The sequence below is a fragment of the Anabrus simplex genome, chromosome 8 (genome assembly GCF_040414725.1).
Source record: "Anabrus simplex isolate iqAnaSimp1 chromosome 8, ASM4041472v1, whole genome shotgun sequence".
NCBI classification, from domain to species: Eukaryota; Metazoa; Arthropoda; class Insecta; order Orthoptera; family Tettigoniidae; genus Anabrus; species Anabrus simplex.
In genome coordinates, this window is record NC_090272.1 from 36617908 (window position 1) to 36633877 (window position 15970).

Below are 15970 nucleotides of genomic sequence, written 5' to 3' on the forward strand. Positions count from 1 at the left end.
AAATTCGACCTGGAGACAGATAATCAAGCCTTAAGTTGGGCCTTAGGTAGGCCGCGTCGTACTGGTCGTATAGCCCGTTGGGCCAACCGTATTTCTGCCTTCCAATTCGATGTCAGGCATATCAGAGGTACCGAAAATGTTGTTGCTGATGGACTCAGACGTATGTTTTCCAACGACTTTGAGACCCATGAACCGGTCGACAGTTCATCCCCTACCGAGTCCATACTATTTGATGTTAATGCCATCTTAACAGATGCTCCCATGCTCTTTAGGGATATCGAGAAATACCAACGTGAAGATCCGACGCTGGCTCCTATAATGGAAACCCTTTCTTTTGCGGAACATGTCGTCCCTTATGTTCTGAGGATTGGTGTTTTATGTTGCCCTTCGAGGTATGACAAGATGATGAAGGTTGTCGTTCCAGCTGTTCTTGTACCTATGATCTTCAAGTACTATCATGAGACCCCATTAGGGGGACATCTTGGAATCTTTAAAACACGTGAAAAGATTCGTGAAAGGTTCATCTGGAAAGGTATGGACGGTGAAATCCGTGAACTAGTAAAAGCTTGTAAATCCTGCTTGCTTAGTAAACCCACCATGTCCACCAAGGTAGGCATGTTGTCTTCTCATCAGGCTTCGCGCCCCATGGAACGCCTGTATATTGATTATGTAGGACCCCTCCCCCAGTCTAAGGGAAATGCCAACAAGTTCATCTTTGTATGTGTAGATGGTTTTACAAGATTTTCCTGGTTATTTCCGACTAAGCTGGCTACCGCTCAGTCCACCATTACTTGTCTAAATTCTATCTTTGCTTCTTTTGGTCCGTGTCAATATATTGTATCTGATAATGCTAAGGCATTTACATCTAATCTATTTCGTAAATTCTGCTTTGACCTGTCCATCTCTCATGTGACTACTTCTGCTTATTACCCTCAACCATCTCTGGCTGAACGGGTTAATCGTAATCTCAGGTCCGCGCTTATTGCCTATCATCATGAAGATCATTCTAGGTGGGACACGTCCCTGCATTGGTTAGCTTTTGCTTTGAATTCGGCGGTCCATGAATCTCACAAGTCTACTCCAGCTTCTTTGATGTTCAAGTTCGTTCCCAACACGCCGCTCTCTAACCTCTGGTCTCTGAGTGACATTCTACCCGAGACAATAGATCCGGATAATATCAAAGATCTTTGGAAGAAAGCTAAAGCCAATCATAAGGTGTCTCATGAAAAGGTTAGGGAAAGATATTATCGTGGAAGGAGACCCACCCATTTGAAGGTAGGTGACCAGGTGATGGTCAAGAACTTTGTTCCCGCGGGCAAGCTTGCCCCCAGATTTCATGGGCCGTGTATCATTCTCGATTTCCTTACGCCGGTTACGTTGTTATTAAGTAATCCAGCCACCGAGAGGATATGTAGGGTTCAGCTGTCACAGGTGAAACCGGTGTAATTTCTGTGTTAACTTGCTTCATATTATTTTGAAAGAAATAGGAAGGTTATATTTTTTTCTCTGAGAGGTTTCACTTTTAGGCCTTCTGCCCTTGCAATCTGTTTCCTTTAAGCGTAATTATTTTTTGTAAACCTCCCCCGATCAGTTGAACTGCCATCCTGTCCTCGCCACGGCCATTACCACGCTCCCGTCTCCTGCTCCCAACACACAGTGGCTGGCTTAGATGAAATGCCATGGATATCTGCACGCCGCTTGCCCCTCAACCTCTCCACAAAGCCTATGCCCTCAAAAAAATGACGATGGTCCAACAAAATTCTGCCGCCTAGCTTTAATGTTTCAGTGCCCCCGCAGCCGCGCGGCGCCGTGCCGCGACTGGGATAGAGGAAGGGCCCCCTATACTCCAGCGAGGACGACAGGTGCAAGGCGAGCCGGAGCCCTCCTCCCGGCCAAGGCTGATGTGCTGCGCACAACCTGTAACTGGCCCGCGACCTGCATGTTCACCGCGGGCGCGGCGTGCTTCAACACCACTGCTCCTCTCATAGTGCGGGCGAGCGGTATCTCAGGGTACTTGAGGGGTCCGAGCGGCCGCCTTTTGACACAAGCTGCAACGGCCGGTCTGGCCATCCAACTTAATCAACATCGAAATATTTAATCAACTACATGGACATTTACTATCAGCAATTACTACACTTGGGAATTCAACAGCAATATCTGGTGGACTTAGAAGATTTTTTTTCCTCAACTTCAAAAACTAAAATTTTCCTTCTGAATTCAACTTCTACAAACATAAAGACATTACTTCAACAGTTACTACAAGAATTTTGAAACTGGATCAGAACAAATTTAGAAATTTTTTATAAATACTTCTGCAATTAATCTCCATATCAACATCATAACTCGGACCTTGTTTTTAACGAATTTCATGTGTCACCCCTGGAGGGACTTTTGGGGGGGGAGGTCTGTACCGGGCGCTACACCTCCACGCCGCTAATTCAAACCTTGGGCCAGTTGTAACCCCCCCTACTGGAAGAAGTCTGAACTTTGTCTTATGTGTTAATTTTCAAGTTACCCTGAAGATGTCACTACTTGGAAATTTTGAAGTTTCTGAACTGTGTTGTTTTCGACGTATTTTTGTTTTGCTTGTAGTAAGAAGTGTGAACATTCTCTTCTAGAGGACACTACTGAAGAACTACAACGATGCACCCTAGTGCGAAGTGAAAGAACTGTTTTTTTTTTTTTTTTTGGAGAAAATTTAATTTCGAAAGTTTGTTCTTTGCTAAATTTCTTTCAGTCATTGTTTAAGTTGGCAATATTAACCCTTTCTTTCCCCTTGTTTTGAATTTAGCCAATCCCGAATTTCTTTAATTAATTTTCCACCAATAATGTGTTTCTTTTTCATCTTGTGTAGGGGTTTTCTTTATCCACCAATAAAATGATTGTGGGCGGGTGTTTTTCTTCCTGAAACGTCTCGAACTTTCTGCGAGAGTATATAAACTGCTGATTTTAGGGTCTCTGGGCCACTTCAGTAACATCTTTCAGTGTGTAAAGTACATAGCAGGGGGCGGGAAGCGCCTCTTCCTTAGGGCAGCAGTTCAACAACAAGGTAATGGCCGATTAATAACTTCTTTTCTTGCTAGCTCAGCAGTTTAACTCTCGGGGCGGGTCCGAAGATTTTCCACCATGTAACTTTCCCTAAAATGTAAAGAATCTTTGTATCTATTCTCTTTCAAGCTTCATATTGGGATAGAGAGTGCTTAACCCTCTCGAGCTCCCTCTCATATTGCATTGAGGTGAACTTATTTTCACAACCGTTTCTTCCTTAACGTAATGTAAATTGTTTCCTTCTAAAAGTCACCTCTTTAGTATGGGATTAGCCCTTGCATTAACGGCCTAGTGCCAAGTAGGTTTTAAACAAAGTGTATTAGGAGCGCATGTTCGCCTCCTCTCAAATTGATATTTTAGAGGCCATGTAATTAAATTTTCTCACTTAATAGGCCTCAGTAGGTTGGGTATCTTTACCCCTGTGTTTATGTTCTTAGAGGACAACTTGAAGGTGGAGTTTGGTGTGGCCTTTGATAGGCTTAACCTTTGAGAGCAGATCGCTCTTTTGAAGTTTGTTTCTGAGCGCCTCGAGGAGGCTTTATGATGTAATTGGGAGCAAGTGCTCCTGGGCATGATTGGGGTCTTCTGCCCCTTTGTTGAATTCTGTATATCGTAAAGTTGGGCTAATTGCTCAAGAATTGTGTGTCTGGCTCTCGGAGCCCAAATCCTGTAACTCTGTAATTGTACATTCTCGATTAGTGGTTTTGCTACTCTGTACCTGCCATTATTGTTATTTCTTGTTTTTTGCTAAGAAAATATAACCTTGTTAAATTTTAAATTCACTTTAATTTCGTAGCCTGAGACCTGTTCACCCCCCGCACCTTCTTTCACCTCTAACTACCACGGAAAACTCCGTAACAAGTGGTAGCAGAGCGTGGTTGAATGGGTCTCAATTTAGCCCCTTTTGACGGCTAAACATTGTTTTGATTCGAACTCTAACAATTTTCTCTGTTGCTGGAAATTTTGTTTTTTCTTTTTCAAAATTGTTCTGTCATCATGCCCGGCCCTCGCGATGTTCTCCATCTCAACTATTTGCGCAGGGAGGAGTTGATCTATGAATTAACTGTTAGAAATTTGCAATCTGGAGGCACGGTTGCAGTAGTCACAAACAAGCTTAGAGAGTCCCTTGATTTGCCCATTTCCATCCCCACTTTGGGAGAGAAAGAAATTGACGACTCTCTTTCCACGATCACCGAGAATACTACTGGGCTAGCATCTGTAGTTAGTTTTTTTGACGAAAATGATCCTTCTCCTAATCAAATTAAGCGTGTGCAAGCCAGGCTATTTCATTTTTCAAATAGGGTTAACGATCTGTTGTCTCTAATGTTGAATGACGTTCAGAGGAAGGAAGCTAGTACGGTGCTTGAAAATATTTCTGAATTATCCAGTAAGGTCACTCAATTGTTAACTGGGGAAGTTCCTCCCAAAACTGATCTACCCGCTACGGTGAATGTAGGTAGCGAGGAAGAGCCTCCTAAGTGAGAAGTCAATAGGAAAACCGTTGGAGCTCAAACTATCTCTGCCCCATTGGACAACGAGTCTGAACGCCGTACGTCGTTGAATAATGTACGTTCTGAACTAACTTCTTTGCCACTGAAACCTTTACCTACTATGCCACCTGGGTTCAGCAGCTCGCCTCATCCATTAGCTATGTTGCTCAGAGGTATCTCTAAGTTTTCTGTTAATACCACCAGTGACGTTATTTCATTCTTAAGGTTTTTAGTTGAATTTCAAGATCATGCCCTTATTTTTTCTCTTTCTCCTTGTGAAATTTTACAGATAATTTATCCTTATGCAATTGGTATTCTCTCAGATAAAATATTAAGAGCCATTGCCGAACAGTCATCTATTGAAGATTTTCATGCACATCTGCTTGCAAATTTTATTCCTGCTCGCGCGAGGTCATCTCTGATTCAGAAGTACTATTATCGAGTACAGAGATTGGATGAAAATCTGGCTGATTTCATACAAGACATTAAATTCTATACTAGGGTATTTGCTCTTCACTTCTCTGAGGATCAGATTGTACAAGCTATTGTGGAAGGCATTTCACCATCCTATAGGTCATATTTGTGTTTCGCGGCGTGTCCGCAAACCTTCTCTGAACTTGAAGCATTGGCCGTCTCAGCGGAAGGAGTTAGATACGCCGATTCCCTGCGTGTAGCGAAAGAACCCCCGCCTTCTTTTAGTAATCCTCGGCCTCCACCTCGCCGACCTATTACACCCCGTAAATGTTATGCTTGCGGGTCGCCTGACCACCTTCGCAATAAGTGTCCATCAATCAAGTCTAGTGGGACAAGGAATGGAGCTGGTTCATCACAAGGCTGTTTTAAATGTGGGGCTTTCTCACATATCGCCAAGAATTGCCCAAATTCAAATAGCACCCCCTCCTGCTTAACTTCTCGTGCAAACTCCACCAATGCCAATAATAAAAAGTTACTACTGGCTTCGGCTGAGTCGACTAATCCATTTTTCCGAGGCTCAGCCCCTGGTAAACAGATCGAAAATTCAGGGAACGTTCAATCTGCAAATCCATCTTTTGAATGCCCCAAAGAGTGTCTTAGGATTGCGGCGGATACCCCCGCACCGGTCCCCTTTCTCAAAATTGATTTAAATAATGAGCCTATAACAGCCCTATTAGATTCAGGCAGTGTTTGTTCTATTATTTCGGCTGTATGGTATGCAAAATTGAAATCTGTTTGTAAACTTCCTGACTATTGTTCCTCTTCGATCCAATATGTTTCGGCTAATTCATCTCCCTTAGAAATTCTAGGTTCTTTACAGGTCAAAATTCGTATTTTTAAATTTACATGGAAAATCAAACTGTTTGTGGCTAAGCACTTGTCTTGCCCCATCATATTGGGAGCTGACTTCATTTCTCACACTGGTCTTGTGCTCGATCTTCAGAGTAAGTCGTGCACATTCAAATTTGCTTCCAATTGTAAAATCCCCTTGTTAAAATGTAATTCTGCATCATGTTCATCTATTTCGCCTACCCAGGATGAGATGTTGTTAGTCTTTAGACATCTACCTGAGGAGCAGGCTGATAGTATTCGTAAGTTGTGTCAGTCGTTTCCAGAAGTGTTCTCTGATACTCTTGGTGTTACTGACCATATTGAATACAAAATCGAGGTCACGGATTCGATTCCTGTCCGTTTTCCACCTTATAGGCTATCACCACCTAAAATGAAGGCTCTGAAAGAAATCATCGATCACATGTTGAAGGATGGTATTATTAGGCCCTCTAAGTCGGCGTATTCTTCGCCTATTTTCTAGTCCCGAAACCCCAAGGGGGCTTCAGGCCTGTCATCGATTATAGGGCTCTCAATCGGAAGGTGGTGTTTAAATCTGTGCCCCTTCCCGACCTTCATTCTTGTTTTTCATGGTTTCGTAAGGCCAAGTTCTTTACTATTTTGGACTTGAATCAGGCCTATAATCAAATTCCCCTTGCCGAAAAGTTTAAACATCTTACAGCGTTTGCCACGGATTGGAATTTGAATGAATACAACCGCGTGCCTTTCGGGCTCCCCACGGGAGCAGCTGTACTCACTAGGCTGCTAGATAGGGTCTTCCCCGACATCAAATTTGAGTACTTGTATCACTACTTGGATGATGTCGTCGTATTTTCGGAGACCTTTGAAGAACATCTAGAATATCTGCGAGAAGTTCTCAATCGCCTTCGTAAGGCTGGGTTAACTGTCAAGTTGTCCAAGGTTGCCTTTGCTAAGCCCTCTATGTCATTCCTAGGGCATATTGTGTCACCTGATGGTGTTGCCGTCGATCATTCTAGAACACAGGCCATCCGTGATTTTAAACCTCCCAAGGACATTAAAGGTATCGCCAGGTTCATTGGTATGGTGAATTTCTTCAGGAAGTTTATTCCTAATTTCGCTAATAGAGCGGCGCCCTTGAACCTTCTTTGTAGGAAAGGCATCAAATTCGAGTGGGAACCTTCTCAACAAGCCGCTTTTGAAGATCTTAAATTAGCTCTCTGTAATGCCCCTGTCCTTGCTATGCCTGATTTCTCAAAGAAATTCATCGTCCAAACCGACGCGTCGTCGTCAGCGGTAGCTGCAGTCCTTCTTCAAGAAACTGAACTAGGGAGGCGACCCATCGCCTATGCATCTAGGACTCTTATCGGCTCAAGAAGCCAAGTATTCCATATATGAGCTCGAAGGTTTGGCAGTCTTATTTGCCTTAGAAAAGTTCCGTCCCTATCTGGAACATGTCAAATTCGACCTGGAGACAGATAATCAAGCCTTAAGCTGGGCCTTAGGTAGGCCGCGTCGTACTGGTCGTATAGCCCGTTGGGCCAACCGTATTTCTGCCTTCCAATTCGATGTCAGGCATATCAGAGGTACCGAAAATGTTGTTGCTGATGGACTCAGCCGTATGTTTTCCAACGACGTTCAGACCCATGAACCGGTCGACAGTTCATCCCCTACCGAGTCCATACTATTTGATGTTAATGCCCTCTTAACAGATGCTCCCATGCTCTTTAGGGATATCGAGAAATACCAACGTGAAGATCCGACGCTGGCTCCTATAATGGAAACCCTTTCTTTTGGGGAACATGTCGTCCCTTATGTTCTGAGGAATGGTGTTTTATGTTGCCCTTCGAGGCATGACAAGATGATGAAGGTTGTCGTTCCAGCTGTTCTTGTACCTATGATCTTCAAGTACTATCATGAGACCCCATTAGGGGGACATTTTGGAATCTTTAAAACACGTGAAAAGATTCGTGAAAGGTTCATCTGGAAAGGTATGTTGTCTTCTCATCAGGCTTCGCGCCCCATGGAACGCCTGTATATTGATTATGTAGGACCCCTCCCCCAGTCTAAGGGAAATGCCAACAAGTTCATCTTTGTATGTGTAGATGGTTTTACAAGATTTTCCTGGTTATTTCCGACTAAGCTGGCTACCGCTCAGTCCACCATTACTTGTCTAAATTCTATCTTTGTTTCTTTTGGTCCGTGTCAATATATTGTATCTGATAATTCTAAGGCTTTTACATCTAATCTATTTCGTAAATTCTGCTTTGACCTGTCCATCTCTCATGTGACTACTTCTGCTTATTACCCTCAACCATCTCTGGCTGAACGGGTTAATCGTAATCTCAGGTCCGCGCTTATTGCCTATCATCATGAAGATCATTCCAGGTGGGACACGTCCCTGCATTGGTTAGCTTTTGCTTTTAATTCGGTGGTTCATGAATCACATAAATTTACTCCAGGAATATGAAGGTTATATTTTTTTTTGAGTTTTCACTTTTAAGGCATTCTGCCCCTTCTATAATATTTGTTTTATATGTAAGCATTTTGTAAAACCTTCCCCGAACCGTTAAACTGCCATCCTGTCGTTGCCACGGCCATTACCACACTCCCGTCTCCTGCTCCACAACACACAGTGGCTTATTAATGCCATAAATATCTGCACGCCGCTGGCCCCTCAACCTCTCCACAAAGCCCGTGCCCTCAAAAAATGATGATGGTCCAACAAATTCTGCCGTCGAGCTTTAATGTTTCAGTACCCCCGCAGCCGCGCGGCGCCGTACCGCTACTGGAATAGAGGAAGGGCCCCCTCTTCTCCAGCGAGGTCGACCAGTGTACGGCGAGCCGGAGCCCTCCTCCCGGCCAAGGCTGATGTGCGGCGCACGACCTGCTACTTGCCCGCAGCCTGTATATGTTCGCCGCGGGCGCGGCGTGCTTCAACACCACTACTCCTCTCATAGTGCAGGCGAGCGGTATCTCAGGGTACTTGAGGGGTCCGAGCGGCCTCCTCTGGACACAAGCTGCAGCGGCCGCTCTGGCCATCCAACTTAATCAACCTTGAAAATATTTAATCAGCTATATGGACATTCCAGTTCAACATTACTACCTTTTCTTGGATTTTACTGCAATACCTGGTGGACTTAGAAAATTTTTCCTCAACTTTAAAAACTAAAGATTTCCTTCTGAATTTAACATCTACAAACATAAAGACATTACTTCAGCAGTTACTACGAGAAATTTTGAAACTGGATCAAATCAAATTTCAACAATTTTGATAAATGCTTCTGCAATTAATCTCCATATCAACATCATAACTTGGACCCGGTTTTCAAACAAAAGTTTATGTTCTTCTGTGTTACCCCCTTGGAGGAACTTTTGGGGGGGGGGGAGGTCTGTACCGGGCGGTACACCTCCACGCCGCTTATTTAAAATTTGCGCCAATTGAAACTCCTTTGCTGGAGGAAGTCTGAACTTTATCTACGGTATTAATTTTCAAGTTTCTCAGAAGATGTCACTACTTGGAAATTGAGGAGTTTTTGAACTGGGTCATTTTTGATGTATTTTTGTTTTACCTGTAGTAAGAAGTGTGAACTTTGTCTTCTAGAGGACACTAGTGAAAAACTACAATGGTGCACCCTAGTGCGAAGTGAAGGAACTGTTTTTTGGAGAAATTTTTATTTCACAAGTTTGTTTCTTGTTAAATTTCTTTCTGTTATTGTTTAAGTTGGCTGTATGCCCCTTTCTTTCCCCTTGTTTTGAATTTAGCCAATCCTGAATTTCGCGAATTAATTTTCCACCAATAATATGTTTCTTCTTCGTATTGTGTAGGGGTTTTCTTGGAGAACCAATAAAATCCTTGTGGGAGGGGGTTCTCATTCCATAAACGACTCGAACTTTCCGCGAGAGTATATAAACTGCTGATTTTCGGGTCTCGATGCCACTTCAGTACCATCTTTCAGTGTGTAAAGTACATAGCAGGGGGCGGGAAGCGCCTCTTTCTTCGGGCAGCAGTTCAACAACCAGGTAATGGCCATTTAATAACTTCTTTTCTTGCTAGCTCAGCAGTTTAACTCTCGGGGCGGGTCCGAAGCGTTTCCACCATGTAACTTTCCCTAAAATGTAAAGACACTTTGTATTTATTCTATCTTTTAAGCTACATATTGGGACAGAGAATGCTTAACCCTCTCGAGCTTCCACTCATATTGTTTTGAGGTGAACTTATTTCTCACAACCGATTCTTCCTTAATGTAATGTAAATTGTTCTTTTCTAAAGTCCCCTCTGTAGTATGGGATTAGCCCTTGTATTAGTGGCCTAGAGCCAGATTAGGTTTTAAAACATAATGTATTAGGAGTGCAGATCGCCTCCTCTCAATTTGTTATTTTAGAGGTCAAATAATTAACCATTTTCTCACTTAATAGGCCTCAGTAGGTTGGGTATTTTACCCCTGTGTCTATGTCCTTAGAGGACAACTTGAAGGTGGAGTTTGGTGTGGCCTTTTGATAGGCTTAAAATTTTGAGAGCGGATCGCTTTTTGGAATTTCTTTCTGCGTGCCTCTAGGAGGTCTTACTGTGTAATTTGGAGCAAGTGCTCCTGGGCGTGATTGGGGTGTTCCGCCCCTTTGTTAAACCTTATGTACATGAAAGCTTGGGCTAACTGCTCAAGAATTGTGAGTTCGGGGCTCGAAGCCCAAAGCCTGTAAATACTGTTGTTGCTCTTTTGTTGCCTTGCTACTCTGTACCTTCCATGCTTGTTATTTCTTGATTTTGAAAAGAGAATATAACCTTGTTAAATTTTACATTAACTTAAACTTCGTAGGTTGAGACCCGTTCAACCCCGCACCTTCTTCCACCTCTGCCTACCACAAAAATACGGTAACAACACGACCACAGAGGCGGACGCAAAGCAACTTACTCAAATTAATTGCAAGGATAAGTGAGATTACGAGGAAATAATTCTATGGTGCCTTTCCCTGAATACAAATATTCGCCCGGGTGGAATTTGAACCAGCGACCTACGGATATCTGATACCTTTGCCAAATAATGTTCACCGCTCTACGAAAAGCTACCAGAGGATCTGCTTCGCGTCCGCTCTCTCCTTGAACTTATCACTCTCAATGATCGTGCAATACGGTGTTCAACACTATCGCTCACTCTGTTCGTCAGGCAAGAATCCAACATTAACTGTGGATAGCGGAGACCGTGCGTTTCCGTGGTGTAGTGGTTATCACATCCTCCTAACACGCGGAAGGTCCCCGGTTCGATCGCGGGCGGAAGCAACATTTTTCTCCATGTTATTTTAATAGTGAAAAGATGTAGGCCTATAGGCAATGTCCCACACTGTTAAGTTTACAGGAAGTTGGAATTAAGGAAGGTTTGGGGTACGTGGGCACTTCCTTATTGGAGTCTATACTGGACGCTTCAGTAATTGTCTGCTCGGTATCCCCACCTGTAACCTGGGAGACCCGGGTTTGATAAGCCGCCCGGTAAGAATGAGGTTATAATTACTGAATGACCGAACAGAACCAATAAGAGCAACAGATGGGCAATGGCGTGTTACGTATTATACTTCTGCTTGAAGATGATGTCTTCTTCTTTATCTGTTTTTCATTCAGGGTCTGATTTTCCCTCGGACTCGGCGAGGGATCCCACCTCTACCACCTCAAGTGCAGAGTAGTGCAGCTTCAGACTCTGGGTCGGTGATACAACTGGGGAGGATGACAAGGGAATGGGAAGATGGGAAGGTATTAGACGAGGAAGGGGGGGAAGCGGCCGTGGCCTTAAGTAATGTACTATCCCGGCATTTGCCTGGAGAAGTGGGAAAAAGGAAAAAACACTTTTAGTATGGGTGATGTGGGAATCGAACCCACCTCCACTCAGTTGAGCTACGGAGGCTGAGTAGACCCCGTTCCAGACCTCGTACCACTTTTCAAGTTTCGAACCCTGGCCACCGGGGTTGGAAGCTAATTGTATTTGTTACGGAGATATCCGTGGTTGTTAGAGGTGAAAGAAGGTGTGGGCTGGAGTAGGTCTCAACTACAAAATTAAAGTTAATTTGAAACTATAACAAAGGTTATATTTTCTTTTCAAAATCAACTATTAACAAAGTATAACAGGTACCAAGTAGGATATCAACAAATTAACAAATTACAGTTTGTTACAAGATTTGGGCTTCGAGCCCCAAGTCTAATCCCTGAGCTCTCAGCTCACAACCGCAATTGCTGAAGGGCAGAAAACCCCAAAGTACGAGGAGCACTTGCTCCTAATTACATGTTAAGAAAAAGGGCAGACCCTCTCTCATTTTACAACCCTATCAAAGGCTACAACAAACTTCATTTCTATCTGCCCTTGAAGTACACAAGGAAACAGGGGTAACTAGTACCCAATCTACTGGGCCTACGCAGGAAGGAAAACGAAACGGGTTAAGTAACTGGCCAAAAATACAAAATGAATGGAGGCGATAACTTGCATTCCTACACCAAGTTTGTCTAAAACCTATGTGGCGCTAGGCCGATCATACACGGAGGTGACACGCATGAGAAAACGTTACTACATTAAAGAAGAGAAGAACGGTTAAGAAAAATAGTCACCTCCTCTTTCAAAATGAAGGCGAGTTCGAGAGGGTGAAGCACTCTCTATCCCGTTTTACAGATTTGTAATTTATAGATAGACAGATAAGAATTTACATTTTAAAAAATAGGTTACATACTAAAGTTTTCGAACCCTCCCGGAGGGTTAAACTGCTGAGCTAGCAAGAAATGAAGATGTTAACAGGCCATCTCCTTGAAGAAAGAGGCGCTTCCCGCCCCCTGATACATATTCACACACTAAGAAAGATGTTACTGAAGTGGCCCCGAGACAAAAAATCAGCAGTTTATATATCCTCGTGGAACATTCGAGACCCTTCAGGAATGAGTAGACACACCCTTTCGCATTTATTGGTTAGCTGAAAGTTACACATCAACATTGAGAAAGAAAGACACTATTGGTCAGAAATTAATTACAAAAATTAGTTATTGGTTAAATTCAAAACAGGCGGAACGAAAGGATAACTGTTGCCAACCCACAAACCACAGAACAAAATTTTGTAAAAACAAAACTTACGAATGCTAAATTTCTTCAAGAAAGTTCATTCGTTTACACCAGAGTGTGTTATCAATGTTTTGGTAGAGACATCTGTTAGAGACTGTCCAAACTTCTTGATACGGAGCAAACAAACACAAAACAAAATAGACACAGTTCAGAACACTTCAAAATTACCAAATTTACAGTAGTGACATCTTCCGAGAAACCGTTGAGTTAATACAGTTTGTTAAAGTTCAGGCTTTCTCCTGTAGAGAAATTTCAACTGGCGCAATATTTGAAATGGCGGCGTGGAGGTGTACCGCCCGTTACAATATTACCCACTACCACAGAGGCGGACGCAAAGCAACTTAACCAAATGAATTGCAAGAATAAGAGAGATTACGAAGAAAGAGTTCTATGTTGCGGTTACCCTGAACATGAAATATTCCCCCGGGTGGGACTTGAACCAGCGACCTACGGATATCTGATACCTTTGTCAAATACAGTCCACCGCTCTACCAAGAGCTACCTGGCAACCACCTTCGCGTCCGCTCTCTCCTTGAACTTATCACTCTCAATGATCGTGCAATACGGTGTTCAACTGTATCGCTCACTATCTTCCTCAGGCATGAATCCAACAATAACTCTGCACGGCGGTGAACGTGCGTTTCCATGGTGTAGTGGTTACCACATCCGCCTTACACGCGGAAGGTCCCCGGTTTGATCCCGGGCGGAAAAAGTACTTTTTCTCCATGTTTTTAATACTGAAGTGATGTAGGCCTATAGGCAATGTCCCACACAGCTACGCTTACAGGAACTTGGAATGAAGGAAGGTTTGGGGTACGAGGGCCCTTCCTTATTGGAGTCTATACTGGACGCTTCAGTAATTGTCTGCTCGGTATCCCCACGTGTAACGTGGGTGACCCGGGTTTGATTCGCCGCCGGGTAGGAATGAGGTTATAATTACTGAATGACCAAACAGAACCAGTAAGAGCAGCAGAAGTGCAAGGGCGTGTTACGAATTATACTTCTGCTTAAAGATGATGTCTTCTTCTTTATCTGTTTTCCATTCAGGGTCTAACTTTCCCTCGGATTCGGCGAGGGGTCCCACCTCTACCACCTGAAGTGCAGAGTCCTGAAGCTTCAGACTCTGGGTCGCTGATACAACTATGGAGGATGACAAGAGAATCGGAAGAGCGAAAGGGATTAGACAAGGCAGAGGGGAAAGCGGCCGTGGCCTTAAGTAATGTACTATCCCGGCATTTGCCTGGAGCATTGGGAAAAAGGAAAAACCACTTTTAGTATGGCTGATGTGGGAATCGAACCCACCTCCATTTAGTTGACCTACGGAGGCTGAGTAGACCCCGTTCCAACCCTCGTACCACTTTTCAAATTTAGAAACCTGGCCACCGGGGTTGGAAGCTAATCATATTAACCACTACCACAGAGGCGGACGCAAAACAACTTACTCAAATTAATTGCAAGAATAAGTGAGATGACGAGGAAATAATTCTATGGTGCGTTTCCCTGAATATAAATATTCGCCCGGGTGGAATTTGAACCAGCGACCTGCAGATATCTGATACCTTTGCCAAACACAGTTCACCGCTCTACCAAGAGCTACCAGAGGATCTGCTTCGCGTCCGCTCTCTCCTTGAACTTATCACTCTCAATGATCGTGCAATACGGTGTTCAACTGTATCGCTCACTATCTTCGTCAGGCAAGAATCCAACATGAACTGTGGATAGCTGAGATCGTGCGTTTCCGTGCTGTAGTGGTTATCACATCCGCCTAACACGCGGAAGGTCCCCGGTTCGAACCCGGGCGGAAACAGCACTTTTTCTCCATGTTATTTTAATAGTGAAAAGATGTAGGCCTATAGGCAATGTCCCACACTGTTATGTTTACAGGAACTTGGAATTAAGGAAGGTATGGGGTACGTGGGCACTTCCTTATCGGAGTCTATACTGGACGATTCAGTAATTGTCTGCTCGGTATCCCCACCTGTAACCTGGGAGACCCGGGTTTGATAAGCCGCCCGGTAGGAATGAGGTTATAATTACTGAATGACCAAACAGAACCAGTAAGAGCAACAGAAGTGCAATGGCGTGTTACGAATTATACTTCTGCTTGAAGATTATGGCTTCTTCTTTATCTCTTTTTCATTCAGGGTCTGATTTTCCCTCAGACTAGGCGAGGGATCCCACCTCTGCCACCTCAAGTGCAGAGTAGTGCAGCTTCAGACTCTGGGTCGGTGATACAACTGGGGAGGATGACAAAAGAATGGGAAGATGGGAACGGATTAGACAAGAAAGATTGTTAAGCAGCCGTGGCCTTAAGTAAGGTACTATCCCGGCATTATCCTGGAGAAGTGGGAAAAACGAAAAACCACTTCGAGAATGGCTGATGTGGGAATTGAACCCACCTCCACTCAGTTGACCTACGGAGGCTGAGTAGACCGCGTTCCAGCCCTCGTAACACTTTTCGAATTTCGAACCCTGGCACTGGGGTTGGAAGCTAATCATTTTAACCACTACCACAGAGGCAGACGCAAAGCAACTTTCTCAAATTAATTGCAAGGATAAGTGAGATTACGTGGAAATAGTTGTATGGTGCGGTTTCCCTGAACTTAAAATATTCTCTCGGTTGCGATTTGAACCAGCGACCTATGGTTATGTGATACATTTGCCAACTACAGTCCACCGCTCTACCAAGAGCTACCAAAGGATCTGCTTCGCGTCCGCTCTCACCCTTAACTTATCACCCTCAATGATCGTGCAATACGGTGTTCAACTGTATCGCTCACTATCTTCGAGGGCAAGCATCCAGCATTAACTGTGAACAGCGAAGACCGTGCGTTTCCGTGGTGTAGTGGTTATCACATCCGCCTAACACGCGGAAGGTCCCCGGTTCGATCCCGGGCGGAAACAGAGCTTTTTCTCCATGTTATTTTAATAGTGAAAAGGTGTAGGCATATAGGCAATGTCCCACACAGCTAAGTTTACAGGAACTTGGAATTAAGGAAGGTTTGGTGTACGTGGGCACTTCCTTATTGGAGTCTATACCGGACGCTTCAGTAATTGTCT

The 15970-nt window shown here is 43.9% G+C and overlaps 3 non-coding genes across 3 annotated transcripts; all 3 read left to right on the plus strand.

The window, feature by feature from the left end:
* The first annotated feature begins 11024 nt into the window (after positions 1–11024).
* Positions 11025–11097, plus strand: TRNAV-AAC (transfer RNA valine (anticodon AAC)). The gene has a single exon. It is a non-coding gene; the product is annotated as a tRNA-Val (tRNA).
* A 3547-nt stretch (positions 11098–14644) lies between these two features.
* On the plus strand, positions 14645–14717 carry TRNAV-AAC (transfer RNA valine (anticodon AAC)). Its single transcript has one exon. It is a non-coding gene; the product is annotated as a tRNA-Val (tRNA).
* A 1024-nt stretch (positions 14718–15741) lies between these two features.
* TRNAV-AAC (transfer RNA valine (anticodon AAC)) lies at positions 15742–15814 on the plus strand. Its single transcript has one exon. It is a non-coding gene; the product is annotated as a tRNA-Val (tRNA).
* The last annotated feature ends 156 nt before the right edge of the window (positions 15815–15970 follow it).